This window comes from Triticum urartu, chromosome 5 (genome assembly GCF_003073215.2).
Source record: "Triticum urartu cultivar G1812 chromosome 5, Tu2.1, whole genome shotgun sequence".
Classification (NCBI taxonomy): Eukaryota; Viridiplantae; Streptophyta; class Magnoliopsida; order Poales; family Poaceae; genus Triticum; species Triticum urartu.
The window spans coordinates 197,143,700-197,160,724 of NC_053026.1; positions in this window are offsets into that span (position 1 = coordinate 197,143,700).

Below are 17,025 nucleotides of genomic sequence, written 5' to 3' on the forward strand. Positions count from 1 at the left end.
GGTTCTTGATGGATGCCCGCGAAGGCACCAATAAACTCATGGCACAGGTCAGCCCTGGTCGAGATGGAGTTCTCAGGCAAGTGCATCAGCCAAGACCTCACATTGGAATTGAGTGCCAAAGGGGAGTAGTTGGCGAATACCTTCTCGTCTCTTCCCCCGGCAGCTTGAATAGGGATGGTGTAGATGCTCAAAAACTCTGTCGGGTTCAATCTTCCATCGCACTTCTCTGGCATTTCTGGCTTGAACGTACGAGTAGTTGGCCAACGGACTTGTCGCAGCTCACGGGTGAAGGCGGGGCTCCCAACCTTGAAAGGAAGGTAACCGCTCTCACCGGGCGCGGGCTCGTCGACGTTGGGGCCATTGCGTCTATTAGACTGGCGGCGGGTTTTGCGGCGTCGTTCGATGGTGACGCGCGCATCTTCCCTCTGCCTGTCTTCCAGGACTCGCCATTGGTCTCGACACGCTCGAGGGTCGGATGAAGCCATCGATACGTCGTCGTGTTCTTGGTCGCGTGGCTCTGGCTGTGGCCCCTGCGCTGGCTGCTGTGGAGGAGATTGCACCATGGGGGGTGGCTCCTTGGATATGGCCAACAGCTCGGGCTATTGTCGCTGCCTGTGGAGGCCGTGATGGGCCCGCTCGCTGTGATCCTCCCGCCTCAACGAAACCAATTAAGCCCTGAATGGTGGCTCTCCACTCATCCATTTAATCGGACGCCGGCGGGAATCTCAACAGGAGTTGGGCCCGCGCCATGGCCTCCAAAGCAGTGCTCGGTATGGATGACGATGTAGACCATATCGTCGCCTGGCTCCTGACGGTGTCGGTAGTGGCAGCGCCGTGTTCTCGTCGCCGTGACCCAGCCGTCAGGGTGGCGTGGTGACGATGTGGATGTGCTTGGGGATCGGTGGCTCCGTTTGGCGCATCGGCTCAGTCAGCTCGTCCCAAGGGTGGTGCATGCCCTGCGGCTGATGTCTACTACACAACCTTCTTCTTGTAGACGTTGTTGGGCCTCCAAGTGCAGAGGTTTGTAGGACAGCAGCAAATTTCCCTCAAGTGGATGACCTAAGGTTTATCAATCCATGGGAGGCGTCGGATGAAGATGGTCTCTCTCAAACAACCCTGCAACCAAATAACAAAGAGTCTCTTGTGTCCCCAACACACCCAATACAATGGTAAATTGTATAGGTGCACTAGTTTGGTGAAGAGATGGTGATACAAGTGCAATATGGATGGTAGATATAGGTTTTTTAAACTGAAATTATAAAACAGCAAGGTAACTAATGATAAAAGTGAGCGAAAACGGTATTGCAATGCGTTGAAACAAGGCCTAGGGTTCATACTTTCACTAGTGCAAGTTCTCAACAAGGATAGCATAATCAGATCATATAACTATCCCTCAACATGCAACAAAGAGTCACTCCAATGTCACTAATAGCGGAGAACAAACAAAGAGATTATTGTAGGGTACGAAACCACCTCAAAGTTATTCTTTCCGATCAATCGATTGGGCTATTCCTATAAGTGTCACAAACAACCCTAGAGTTCGTAGTAAAATAACACCTTAAGACAAAAATCAACCAAAACCCTAATGTCACCTAGATACTCCAATGTCACCTCAAGTATCCGCGGGTATGATTATATGATATGCATCACACAATCTCAGATTCATCTATTCAACCAACACAAAGAACTTCAAAGAGTGCCCCAAAGTTTCTACCAGGGAGTCAAGACAAAAACGTGTGCCAACCCCTATGCATAAGTTCACAGGGTCACAGAACTCGTAAGTTGATCACCAAAACATACATCAAGTGGATCACATGAATATCCCATTGTCACCACAGATAAGCACATGCAAGACATACATCAAGTGTTCTCAAATCCTTAAAGACTCAATCCGATAAGATAACTTCAAAGGGAAAACTCAATTCATCACAAGCAGATAGAGGGGGAGAAACATCATAAGATCCAACTATAATAGCAAAGCTCGCAGTATATCAAGATCGTGCCATATCAAGAACACGAGAGAGAGAGAGAGAGATCAAACACATAGCTACCGGTACATACCCTCAGCTCCGAGGGTGAACTACTCCCTCCTCGTCATGGAGAGCGCCGAGATGATGAAGATGGCCACCGGCGATGATTCCCCCCTCCGGCAGGGTGCCGGAATAGGGTCCCTATTGGTTTTTGGTGGCTACATAGGCTTGCCGTGGCGGAACGTCCGATCTAGGTTTCTTTTCGGGGGTTTATGTATTTATAGGAATTTTTGGCGTCGGTCTCATGTCAGGGGGGGTCTCCGAGTCGTCCACGAGGCAGGGGGCGTGCCCAAGGGGGTAGGGCGCGCCCTCCACCCTCGTGGATGGCTCGGGACTCTTCTGGCCCAACTATTTTACTCCGGGGGCTTCTTTTGGTCCATAAAAAATCATCAAAAATTGGCACGTCAATTGGACTCCGTTTGGTATTCCTTTTTTGTAAAACTTCCAAAACAAGGAAAAACAAAAACTGGCACTGGGCTCTAGGTTAATAGGTTAGTCCCAAAAATCATATAAAATAGCATATAAATGCATATATAACATTCAAGATTGATAATATAATAGCATGGGACAATCAAAAATTATAGATACGTTCAAGACGTATCAGCGGCCGCACTCGCGGCGGGGGCAGCCAGAGGGTTGCGGTTCGCCCCAGAGCGAGCATCGTCGCTGCGGCTGGGTCGTTCGGTGAGGCAGAGACGTAGAGACGGAATAACCTCTCCACCCGCACCCTTTGAACGTGGTCGCTCGGATGGTGTTGTCGCTATCCTTCTTCGGTGCCTCGTGCTCCCGTTTCGGCCACAGGGGAGGTGGTGACGACGGCGCGTGCACCGGCAACATCCCCGTAGCCCCCACAGCCTTGGCGGTCGCGTGCAGAGGGACCTTCGAGGTGGACGGGTGAGCTGCAGCAACGGGCTTCCTCTTGGGCGCCATGGATGATGAATCCGTCGATGAAGAATACAATTATGAACATGACGTGATGCGTACACTCTCCAGTTCGCGCAAGCGCTTCCCCCTACCTTAGGCGCCAAAGATGTCATGGGAAAACATGTCCACCTATGGGGCCATCGGCCCCTTCTGGTTCGGCAAGGGGGAAGACCACATTGCACAGAGAGAAGGGTGCAGAGAGCAGCACGACATTGATCACACGGGCAGTTTTACCCAGGTTCGGGCTGCCGCGAGGCGTAAAACCCTAATCCTGCTTTGGTGGATTGATGAGGGGACTGTGGTGGAGATGCAGTGCTCTAGCCCAGCAAGGTTGCTTCGGGGTGAGAGCAGCTATGCGCGTACTAGAGTACAAGGGTCTGAATCCTTTCTAAGGTTGTTGCGGCCCTCCTTTTATAGATCAAGGGGTCACCACAATGGAAAATCAGTCATTACATACTGATTAGATAGCACACAATGCTGCCATACCTAACTCTGTAGACAGGACAAGGTGCATTAAATGCACCGCTTAGTGTCACATCGTAGTGCAGCCCATCAAGCCTTGCTAGGCCATTCATCCACCTTCTCGCCTGCCTGCGTGACATGTCTCTGGACGGGTGTCATTTGGGGGTGATTTCCACAGGAAGTGGTTGCCATGTGCCAAACGATAGCCGCTTAGTCACTTGGGGGCTTGACACCGCACCGATCGATGATTTGCGTTGCTGTGAGGTGGAGCGGTGGAGCCTTGGCGTGGTAGTCCGCCTTCAGCGTCCCCGGGGAAACCTCAGCCTCACCAGGCTTGCCTGCCCTGGAAGGGAGGTTTTTCCTTAGTGCTATCTTGCTCCTTTAGCTTCACTTGGTCTTCTTGATCTGCCCTTCGATTTCTCAAAGAGCTATCCCTTCTTCTTGGTCTGGTCTTGGATGTTGTAACCTTACTCTTGAGCCTGTGTACAGTCCGGTCAACACACCTGGGGTTTGTTGCACCAGCATGGATTGATACCTTGGTTCTTAACTGAGGGAAATACTTATCTCTACTTTATTGCATCACCCTTTCCTCCTCAAAGGAAAAACCAATGCAAGCTCAAGAAGTAGCAGTACGCAGCAACAGATGCCTACCTTTGTTTAAATATCTACAAGGGTTGGATGAAGAAGCAGAGCCCAGTGTCTGGTTCAAGCAGAGAAGTGTCGGTGAAGAGGAAAAGGAAGAGGGAGGACGAAGTCAAGGACGTGGATAAGGACCCCGAGTAAGGTGGCAGTGTCGTTGCTCATGCTGGTTCTATTGAAGTGTCAAGCAGACTAGTTGCTTAGTTTTATTTCAGGGGTGTGTTGTGTTGAGCCCCCAGCAGAACTATGTTAGTATGTTCTTTCTGGTTGTTTGAACTCTTCAGTACGTACTAGTATGTCTTACTACTGTTCTTCTTCTTCTGATTGGTACTACTACTCGTTTCTTCGTGTTCCTACTGTACTTAATACGTACTAGTAGTATAATTTGGGTCAGTCAATTTGTGAACGAAGAAGTTCGCCAGAGCGAAGGAAGAAGATGGCAGAGAAGCTGCCCCAGGATATGTATTAGGATGGGAGGGTGCCCATGATATCTTATGAGTGTTGGGTGTGGAATGCAGTTCATCGAAAAAATGGATCATGCCTGGGGTTAAACGGATGGCAGGGGTGGGGCGGAGCATGGCGGTGGCAGGCGGTTCAGGGGAGGGTTGGGCGCCAGCGGCAGGCAGTAAGGCTTGTAGCAGGCTGGCGGCTCGAAGGTTAAGAGAGAAGATGAACACTACATCATTTTCAGAGGATGAACAAGCCCTTCCGACCGTCTATGTGTCATCCAACGGCTCACAAGAGTCGACTGGCCAAAATTGTTCCTTCAGATTGCATGATCCACGTGGCATTGAAGGTCTCTAAGGTAGATTCCACGTCCGCACCCGGTTTGCGGGCTGGGTGCAGGCGCGTCCGGCTTCCACCGCGACAGCCACCATGCGAGCCTCCTCCGTGCAGGAGGAGACAACAATGACATGCTAGCTCCTCCTCTTTCTCACAGACCTAACTTCTTCCTCTACTCCTTATATATACATCTGGGCTATTCTGTTTCGCGTAACAGAATATTATTATGTTACTCTACTTGAACTGATCTTCCTGCGTGTATGACGGGCGGAAACATGGGATGCAACATGGAGCTTCCGGGTATTCTCCGGTGCGGTGTTGTGGGGCATTCGTCACCAGAGGAGACATGTAAGGGGTTCTTCACGTGTGCGCACTCACCTGGTCGTGTTTTGCGATCTCAAGTCACCAGAGGTGACGGCGTGGGCATTTGGCGGCGGACGTGTTTCAGGCGTTGGTGTTTACCGTGGTGTTCATAGGCCTCAATTTTACGTGCAGTTTGTTGTTTTTGGATGTGAGAATTATCGGTGTGTTAGAGTTTTTGGAGATTAATTTCATCTGTAATTTCTGATTACAAGTTTTGGTGTTCTTGGTCGTTTTCCACGTCCGCCATGCAAATGTGTTCTTCTTTTTCTGTTGCTTTACTTTCGTATTGGCGTTGCAGGGAGAGATATGAGGATTGTATGAAAAGATTTGTGTTGTCAATTTTGCTTCTTTGAGTTGTTTCTACCCCGGATTCCCATGTTATTTGGTCGTTGGCGGAGGTGGTGTATGGCAGCTGACTGTAGCCTGCAATTTCTTGTAATCTGGTCAAACTGTGTAATTAAGTTGCATGTTTTCAGTGTTGTTTGAATTGCTGCTGTATGTGTAGTTGGACTGCTCCGTGTCAAAGTTGTATTACTGTTCACTGAGATCGCAGTAAGTATTTTCTACTGGCTGCCTACCCATACCTCTGCACTTTGACTATAAAGCCCGAGCCCCTTGTCACTTTCATTCCACCAGCTGCTACCAAAGAAAAGCGACATGGATCCTTTGCTGGGAGAGGTCACAGAGGAGGAGGGGGAAGACGTCGATGTGAGGGCTGCAGTAGCGAAGCAGAGGAGGAGGAGGAGGCGTAGGTGTAGGCAGATGGCACGATGTGCTACCAAGGAGGGAGTGGAGGCAGAGTTCAACAGACGCCTTGCGCGCGGGGTGATGGATACCTACAACTCCAACAAACTGGAGCTTCTTTTCCCAAAGGGCAGGGGAAGGAATCATATTCAGATCATCAGTTGGGCTAGGGCGAGAGCAGCCACGGCTCCACATCCATCCACCAGGGCGAAATGGCGTCGTTTCTTTGATCGTTATGACTGAAGTACTGAATATTATGTTTTTAAGATTGTGTTCTGAGGGAGCAGATGTTTGAATGACTAATTGAATTCAACTGTCTACCTCTGAATGTGTTGTTTTATCTGCATATGTTTGTTATGTGCACTTTTAACTGCTGGTTTATCTGAAGTTGAACTGATTTGCGGTTAAATGTTGCATGTCTTTTATAATAACTATTTCCTACCAGCTGGCTTCCCACTTTCCTATTTATTATTTTTATAATCTGTGAGTCTCCCTAGCTATAAATTCTATCCATCTATGTGTGGTGTGTGGCTCAGTCTCGCCCTCCTTTTTCTTTCTTCTTCCAGAATTAGATCTAGGTTCCTCCCTCTTCTCTATGTTGCTTTCTTTGCTGTTCCTGTGTCTTCCATGGAGGATTGTTCATGCGGACGTCAGGCAAAGATGGCGCGCATAGCTGATGGCTGTGTGTAGGAATCTGGTTTGGAGCTTACCGAGACTCAGCGCCGTGGGCAACTTTCTTGTCTGCTGTATAGCAACCATGGGTTTCGTGCACCCTATGTTTGTCGCCTGACGGTTGGGGACTTGAAGTAATCATGGGTATGTGTTTCTATTCATTTTGTTTTCTTCTTTTTGTAGGTGTCATTTTGAATCCCATGGACTGAATCTGTAGTTTAGTTTATTCAATAGTTTGTCTATAATTTTTATTTGGTTTTGTCAAAATTTCACAGTAGGGATTTGTGTGTGTATTTGTTCATTACTTAATAGTATTTTATACATTTTTGTATAATCCTTGATCTATTTTCTGTCAGATGTTTTTCCTGTAGGTGTATTGATATGTATATTTCTTCAGTTTAGTCAGTTCATATGACTAGTTAGTTTGGTGTTTTTGTTTTGGTTCAGATTTTTTTCTTTTCAGTTTGTTATGCAACCGTTCCTAGATCTATGTAAAAATTCAGTTATGTCAGGTGTTCACTTTGTTTTCTACTCCCATGCCCATTTGCAGAAAATGTCACCCAGGTTCAAGATTGTTGCTCCTAGTTCCAGGATACTGAAGATGGAGACTTCAGACAAAAATGGGTATCAGTTGATGGAAGTTGCGTACGACATCAACTTTGATGGTTGCATCAACCTAACAACTGGGTGGATGGAGTTTGTGGCAGAGTCTGGATTTGAGGATGGTGATGTGGTTATGGTTATGTTCTCCAGGGAAGATGACTCTCTCACGTTCATAATTTATGTGTTGTAGGTTTAAATGTGGCAAATTACACTGGTTGTGAGATTTTTGTGTGTTTGATTATGTTGCAGTATTTTTTCTTTAAAACAATGCATGTGAGATGATTAAATTCTATGGTATTATCAGATGGTTTGGAACAATTTATGTAATGCTTTTCCTATTTTTTTTCTCAACCATAACTGTTTCTTATATATTCTTTATATTTGAACTGGAACAATTATAGTTGAACTGATGGGCATCCTTTCTTTTGACTAGGATATTTTCATGTACATAGCTCGTAGACGAAAAATATACGTTGATGATGTTTGTAGGACCCTTTTGGGTTTTTGAGTTTGCTGAACTTACATGTTGTTAATTATAGTACTAAACTATTTAGGTTGTCAATGGCCAATCGCATTTTTTTGTTGTATAGCATTTTTTCTTACTTTTTACATGAACTTTAGAGCACAATGTTTCTTCTTCCAGTTGAATAGTGATAGTTCTAGTATTTTTTAAAATAAAAAGAATTTAATCTTTGCTGCACAATACTAATTTTACTTCAACCTTATGAATTTTAGTAGTTAAACTTTTTATAATTTTGTTTCTGAAATTTTTATTACAATCTTCAACGTTTAATTTTCCAAAAAAATATTTTTAATTTTTTAGTTCTTACAATTAACATGTGTTTGAACTTTCTAAATTATTTGTTTTGAACTGATTTCTTATGAGTTTTTTTAAATTATCTGCATTTGTTTTTTTTATTTTGGTCATGCGTGCTCGGCTGGAATTTTGTAATGGGGCGAACTACTGTGTTGGGCCATCCCCCGGAGTCATTGTTTTCGGCCTAGATAGCTCGTCCGCGCGGTTGTGCAATGCGGCGTGCTCTATACATTTAGTCCCACCTCGCTAGTCGAGGGGGCTCTAGACCTCTTTATAAGCGCGGCCGAGGCTCACTGGTCGAACTCCTCTGAATACTTACCTGAGCGCTTATACACGGCGCTCGCCCTCTGTCCTGACCTGTGGGCCCTGGTGGGGTGGCCCCCGTAGTCTGGTTTACAAAGGATTCACCGCTTGTTTCGTGGTTGGCTTGAGTCCTAGTACCCACCTGCGTTGGGCCGGCCTATCCCTTGGGGTGGTCAATATTTTTGATTCTTAGTATTTTTTTCTTTCCAATTTTTATGATTTTTTGCCTAATATAAGCATTTTTTGAGTACTGAATGTTGTCCTCTACTTTAACTAACATCTTTTTTATAGTGTGTTTCCCTTGCTTTCTCTTTGTTGTCATTCTTTCTAGGCATTTTTTTGGATTTAATAAATACCTATGTAAGATATATAGGGACCGCACCGAGTGGCATACTTGTACTGATAGATTTTTTGTATGGACTAAAGAACATCTATCTTTTTTAGGGGTGTGTGGGTGCGTGGCGCGGTGCGTGTGTTGGGGGAAAACAGAATAACCGCATTGCGCCTGTCAAATGAGTGCACTGCCGCGTTAGCGCGAGGCCGAGCCGGGGGGGTCGGGCCCCCCCTCCCCATCCCGGCGAGGCCGAGCCAGGAACGAGCCATAGCAGGCGACGATGCGGCGTGCCGCGGCGTCACATGCAAAGGCCCCCCGGCGAGGCCGAGCCAGGAACGAGTCGTAGCAGGCGACGATGTGGCGTGTCGTGGCATCGCATGCGGAGGCAAGTCCGTAACATGACTTGCCCCCGCACTGCACCGCAACAAGGGGCATAGTTGTACTGACACATCTTCCTTGTATGGACTTTCCCCCATTATCTATCTTAGGGGTGTGTGGGTGCGTGTGGGGGGTGGGGGGAAACAAAATAACCGAACTGCGCCTGTCGAACAAGCGCACTGCCGCGTTAGCGCGAGGCCGAGCCAGGGGGAGGGGGGGTCCCCCTCTCCCATCCCAGTGAGGCCGGGCCAGGAACGAGCCGTAGCAGGCGACGACGCGGCGTGCTGCGGCGTCGCATGCGAAGGCGAGTCTGTAACATGACTTGCCCCCGCACCGCATCGAGGGGCATAGTTATACTAACACATCTTCCTTGTATGGACTTGCCCCCATTATCGATCTTAGGGGGGTGTGGGTGGGTGTGGGGGGAGGGATAGAATAACCGCACAGTGCCTATCAAATGAGCGCACTGCCGCGTTAGCGCGAGGCCGAGCCTGGGGGAGGGGGGTCGGGACCACCCCTCCCCCATCCCGACGAGGCCAAGCTAGGAACGAGCCGTAGCAGGCGACGACGCGGTGTGCCATGACGTCGCATGCGGAGGCAAGTCCGTAACATGATTTGCCTCCGCACCGCACCGAGGGGCATAGTTATACTGACACATCTTCCTTGGATGGACTTGCCCCCATTATCTATCTTAGGGGTGTGTGGGTGTGTGTGGGGGTTGGGACAGAATAACCGCACAGCGCCTATCAACCGAGCGCACTGTCGCGTTGGCGCGAGGCCGAGCCGGGGGGAGGGGGGTCGGGACCACCCCTCCCCCATCCCGGTGAGGCCGAGCTAGGAACGAGCCGTAGCAGGCGACGACGCGGCGTGCCGCGGCGTCACATGCGGAGGCGAGTCCGTAACATGACTTGCCCCCGCACCGCACCGCACTGAGGGGGATAGTTGTAATGACACATCTTCCTTGTATGGACTTGCCCCCATTATCTATCTTAGGGGTGTGTGGGTGCGTGTGTGGGGGGTGATAGAGGCAAGGTGTCCCGATGTTTCGATGAGACGATGGCTATCGTTTCTGTGGGAGGCGACCTTGACTATCTGACTACGAACGTGCGAGACATCGCGCCTTAGCAATCACTAAACCAACTTCCGAGGGGTTATTGACCATGCCGGAGCACGATCAACCTGACCACGAGGGTCTGTTTCCTGCGAGCAAACGAAGAACAAGCAAGAAACTGAGATTGCAATCTGGATATTGCGAATATAAGATGAAAACTTTATTGATCAAGGTGGGGTTCTGTGACGCCTTGGTCTGGTCGTTGGACACAAACGAAGTACGTGAAGTTGCAGCTATGGCGAACTTTTAATCTAAACAAAACCCCAAAGTCTAAACGACGCCCTAAGGGCTGTATATATGGAGGAAGAGGGGGGGATTTCATGGCCCTTGGAGGAGGGGTCCGAAACCAACCCTAACACTTGTTTCCCCACACATACAGACTCTAAAAACAACCTATACTTAAGTATTTCGAAAATACATGGGCCTGGCCCAATAATAAGGTGACGCATCACCTAAAATAGCCTCTGAACAAAATTTATGAAGTGGCATCTTGTATGTTTCGTCCAAGGCTTCATGCCCTCCTTATGGTGGCTTAATAGTGATGAAATCATCGCTTGTAACTCCGTTCTTGATCCCCTTGTGCATACCATCATCTCCATGCTTTAACTTATTCCATGGTTCATCTTTCTTGTCCAAACTAGGCCATTCATTTGTAAGCAAAACAAATGTATCCAATTTAGGCAGCATCATATTCTCATGAACATTAGAATCGTTACCAAGAAACGAAAGTACCTGATAATTCAATTGGTGTGCGCGAGCTATAGTAATTGGTCCAGTACGTATAGCAGCAGGGGCTGTGGGTGTAACAATGGTATTGATGTCCTCATCATCCTCCCCTTCTTGAAATGAAGTCGTCCTCAACGAAAGTTCATTGTCCTCACCCAAATAAGGCTTCAAATCTACAATGTTAAAAGTGGGACTAACCCCAAAATCTGCAGGCAGCTCAAGTTTATATGCATTATCATTTATTTTCTCTAACACCTTAAAAGGACCATCAGCACGTGGCATTAGCTTTGATTTGCGCAAATTAGGAAATCTAGCCTTACGCAAATGTAACCAAACAAGATCTCCAGGTGCAAACACAACATGTTTTCTACCCTTATCTCCAGCAAGATTATATTTAGCATTCATACGCTCAATGTTTTCCTTAGTTAACTCATGCATTTTTAAAATCAATTCAACACGTTCTTTAGCATCAAAATTAACCTTCTCCGAAGATGGAAGAGGCAACAAATCAATAGGTGCACGAGGTAGGAAACCATACACAATTTCAAAAGGGCACATCTTAGTAGTAGAATGCAACGAACGATTATAAGCAAATTCAATATGAGGCAAGCATTCTTCCCACATTTTCTTGTTATTCTTCAAAACAGCCATAAGCATTGTAGACAATGTTCTATTGACTACTTTAGTTTGTCCATCAGTTTGGGGGTGACATGTAGTACTAAAAAGTAGTTTAGTCCCCAACTTAGCCCATAAACATCTCCAAAAGTGGCTAAGAAATTTAGTATCACGATCTGAAACAATAGTATTTGGCACACCATGCAAGCGAATAATTACACGAAAGAACAAATCAGCGACATTAACAACATCATTGCTTTTTGACATGGTATAAAGTGTGCCATTTTTGAGAACCTATCCACGACAAAAAATATGCTATCCCTCCCCTTCTTTGTTTGAGGTAAACCTAAAACAAAGTCCATAGATATATCCTCCCAAGGAACACTAGGTACAAGCAAAGGCATATATAAACCATGAGGATTGAGACGTGACTTAGCTTTTTGACACGTAGTGCAGCGAGCAACAAAACACTCAACATCCCGTCTCATCTTTGGCCAAAAGAAATTTGTAGCAAGTATATAGTCCGTCTTCATGACACCAAAGTGTCCCATTAGTCCTCCTCCGTGCGCCTCCTGCAACAACAAAAGACGAACGGAGCTAGCTGGAATGCATAGCTTGTTAGCACGAAACACAAATCCATCGTTAAGAACGAACTTGTTCCAAGTTCTCCCTTCCTTACAATTCTGCAATACATCTTTAAATTTAGCATCATGAATATATTGATCTTTGATGGTCTCCAAACCAAATATTTTAAAGTCAAGTTGTGAAAGCATAGTATTATGACGAGACAATGCATCAACAATAACATTTTCTTTACCCTTCTTGTGTTTAATGACATAAGGGAAAGTCTCAATGAATTCAACCCATTTAGCATGTCTACGGTTTAGTTTTGCTTGAATTTTAATGTGTTTCAAAGATTCATGATCAGAATGTATAACAAATTCCTTTGGCCATAAATAATGTTGCCATGTTTCTAAGGTCCAAACAAGAGCATATAATTCTTTATCATAAGTAGAATAGTTCAGACTAGGGCCACTCAATTTTTCAGAAAAGTATGCAACAGGTTTGCCATCTTGTAATAACACACCTCCTAATCCAATTCCACTAGCATCACATTCAAGCTCAAAAGTCTTATTAAAATCAGGAAGTTGGAGTAAAGGAGCATGTGTCAACTTATCTTTCAATACCATGAAGGCTTCTTCCTGTGCGGTACCCCAAACAAAAGACACATATGTCTTTGTAAGCTCGTTGAGAGGTGCAGCAATGGTACTGAAATCTCTCACAAAACGCCTATAGAATCCACCGAGGCCAAGGAAACTCCTCACTTGTGTGACCATTTTGGGCTGCGGCCAACTCTCAATAGCTTCAATCTTGGCTTTATCAACTTCAATTCCCTATGGAGTAACAACAAAGCCAAGAAAAGATACTCGGTCGGTGCAAAAGGTGCACTTTCCAAGGTTACCAAACAAACATGCATCACGTAGAGCAATAAAAACAACACGTAAATGTTCCAAATGTTCCTCCAAAGATTTGCTATAAATCAATATGTCATCAAAGTGAACTACCACAAATCGTCCAATGAAAGCACGTAAAACTTCGTTCATTAACCTCATGAAAGTACTAGGTGCATTAGTTAACCCAAAAGGCATGACTAACCACTCATATAATCCAAACTTAGTTTTAAATATTGTTTTCCATTCATCCCCCAATTTCATACGAATTTGAAGGTATCCACTATGCAAATCAACTTTGGAGAATATTGTAGAGCCACTCAATTCATCAAGCATATCATCTAGCCTTGGAATAGGATGACGATAACGAATAGTAATATTATTAATGCCTCTACAATCAACGCACATACACGACGTACCATCCTTTTTCGGCACTAAAATGATAGGAACTGCACAAGGACTAAGGGATTCGCGTATATAACCTTTGTCGAGCAGTTCTTGTACTTGACGCATAATATCCTTTGTCTCCTCTGGATTGGTACGGTAAGGTGCACGGTTGGGTAATGATGCATCGGGAATTAAGTCAATTTGATGCTCAATCCCTCGAATAGGTGGTAATCCCGGTGGCACGTCTTGTGGAAAGACATCAGCAAACTCCTGCAAAATGTTAGTGACAGCAGGAGGCAAAGAGGAAGGCACGTTCTTGAATGAAAATAATGCCTCTTTGCACACAAAAGCATAGCAAACAGATTTGCTAAAATCTAAATCATCAATATTAGATTTGGTCGCAAGTAAACATGCACTTTTCAATTTAATTTCAGAAGCAACACTAGATGGTTTATTATTAGGCTACAGTTGTTGCTCAAATTCTTTTGCCACAACCTGATTTTCACTTTTATTTTTCTCCTGTTTTGCTTTATTAGCTCTATTAATATCATCTTTCAAAATGGAATCAGGAGTCATAGGAAGCAAAGTAATATTTTATCCTTATGAACAAGAGTATACTAATTGTTTCTACCATGGTGTACATAATTTTTATCAAATTGCCATGGTCTACCAAGTAATAAGGAACATGCTTGCATAGGTACCACATCACAATCAACATAATCAGCATATGTAGAGATACTAAAATGCACACGAACAGTACATGTTACCTTAACCTTGCCGCTGTTGTTGAACCATTGGATGTAGTAAGGATGTGGATGTGGTCTTGTGGTGAGAGATAGCTTCTCCACCATCTCCATGCTAGCCAAGTTATTGCAGCTCCCTCCATCTATGATGACACGAACAGAACGTTCCTTCACAACTCCCTTTGTATGGAACAAATTATGCCTCTGATTTTGCTCAGCTTGTGTAACCTGCACACTCAAAACACGTTGAGCAACTAAACATTCATACCTGTCAGCATCTTCAGCAGCCATGTATTGCGTCTCATGATCAGAATCCTCTCCAACGTGTTCTTCATGTGTAATAAGAGCCAAAGTCTCCTCATCATAGTCACTAGCGGACTCATACCCACCATCCTCAGTAGCAATCATCACACGCTGAGATTGTGATTCTCTCGCAAAATGTCCTCTTCCCTTACAATGACAACAAATAATATCACTTGTGTGCCCTGTTGATGCCATGGAAGAAGAAGAGCTCTGCGCAGGTCCAGCAGGTGTGCTCTTGGCAGATAGTGGTGGCTGTGCCTGCTTTCTTGTATCACGGCTGGAGGTGGCACCTGATGGAGGTGCTGGTGGAGTGGAAGTAGAGGATTCACGTGGTGTCCATGATGAAGATCGACCTGCAGAAAAGTTAGTTTGCGCCAATGCCTATCGATCCTGCACTTCACGTTCAGCTTTACAAGAAAGATGGGATAAACGAGTGATATTACTATACTCCTTATACTCTAGAATGGTCTGAATCTCTCTATTTAATCCACCCATAAAATGTGCAAGCATAGCTTCATTCTCCTCAACAATACCACATCCAATCATGCCAGTTTGTAATTCCTGATAATATTCTTCTACAAAAATTTTTCCTTGTCTTAAACGCTGCAATTTTTGAAGTAATTCATGTTGATAATATGGTGGAACCCAACGAGTACGCATAGCAGTTTTCAAAGCAGCCCAAGTAGCTGGAATAGGATATAATCTACAATGTTCAGACCACCAAACACATGCAAAGCTAGTGAAAGCACAAACGCAGCAGGAACACGTCTCTCCTCAGGATATTGTAAACATGTAAATCGTTGTTCAGTTTCTAACACCCAAGTAAGATATATATCAGGAACATATCTACCCTCAAATGGTGAAATATTCAATTTTAGTTTAGGAAGATGGTCATGATCTCGTACCTGAGGGGGAGCCCTACCATTGCCATTATTTTCATGTGGACGATCTGGTGGTTGTGGTGCTGGTGGTTGCACGTAGTTCTGCTTTTGATCAAACTTATCCTTGTAATCTCCGGCAAAATCATCCTCCTCCGCATCAGCAGCAGGAGCCACAGAAGTATCAACAGCAGCACCAACAATTTGGCCAGGCGCAAGTGGGAGACGGCTTGCTCGGCGAAGGGTTGTTTCGCGACGTGGAGGTAGTTGTTGTTGTTGTTGTTGTTGTAGAGGTGCGTTAGGTGCAACCGGTGGTGGTGGTGGTGGTGGAAGACACGCGAGCAATTCATTAAACTTGTTATCGAGCTTTGTTTCGAACGTCTTCTCCATGCCATCTATGTTCTCCATGGCCTCTTCAAATCTGTTTAACACATCTTGCACCTGTCCACTCATCATTTGCTGAAATTTATCATTCAACTCCTTATTCATCATGATCTCCCAGTCAGTCTCGTCGGCTCGTGATCCTGCCATGGTTAGCAACAATAGAAACACAAAAGAATGCGATCCTACAGACTACTAACAAGAGGTGGTGGTGGGTGTCAGAAATCCGTCAAGCAAATCTCAAATTCTTACCAGTTCTTACCCAGCAGCAGGCGGTGATCGGCAACCGTCGTAGTCAAAACTCTCAAAGCTTGGATAGAGCGATTACCAGCGAGAGTCAAACACACGACGTAGATGTATGTGGAGCTAGGAAGGCTTATAATATGGTAAAAAAAGGGTCAGCAATAATCAATTCCAAGATGCAAAGTTGAATAAATGCTCAACGACGGTACTGTGCTGGTCCTAGGCTAGACCGTGCTAGAGACGCGAGCCTAGAACACTAAAAAAAGCATGGCGCTGCAGATAAACAAGGGAAAAGCTCACTCTGGAACTTTTTTTTCGCTCTATTTTTTTGGCGCTCATCCTATTTTTGCAAAAAAGTCACTATAATGGCGAGTGTCTCAAAACTCTTCCCTCGTCAAACTGACAGGATGGGCACGAAATTTTTTTTACTTTCTTTTCGGAAATCAGGGCAACAACGAAGAAAAAGTGCGACAAAAAATCACTATGATGGCGAGTGTCTCAAAACGCTCCGTGGGACCTAAAAATAGGACAGGGAAAAAATATTTTTGGTCGATGAAATTTTGGCCTAAAAACTGCCCGGGGTCTCCAGACTCTTTTTTTTCGAGACCTACTCAGGTGGTGGTGCAGCCCTACCGTTGCGATGATATCCATGAGGACGACCTGGTGGTGGTGGTGCTGGTGGTTGCACGTAGTTCTGATTTTGGTCAACCTCATCCTCGTAATGATCCTCCACCAATGCAGTAGTAGCAGGAGCGGCAGAAGCATCAACAGCGGCACCAGAATTTTGCCCAGGGGCAATGGGAACGCGCTGTGCTCGTCCCACTTGATTTGGAAAGCGATGTTGTTGTTGTTGTTGTTGTTGTTCTAGTTGTTGTTGTAGAGGTGCGTTAGGGGCAGCCGGTGGTGGTGGTGGAAGACGCACGAGCAATTCATTAAACTTGTTATCGAGCTTTGTTTCGAGCGTCTTCTCCATGCCATCTATCTTCTCCATGGCCTCTTCAAATTTGTTTAGCACATCTTGCACCTGTCCACTCATCATTTGCTGAAATTTATCATGCAACTCCTTATTCGTCATGTTCTCCCAGTCAGTCTCGTCGGATTGTGATTCTGCCATGGTTAGCAGCAATTGAAACAC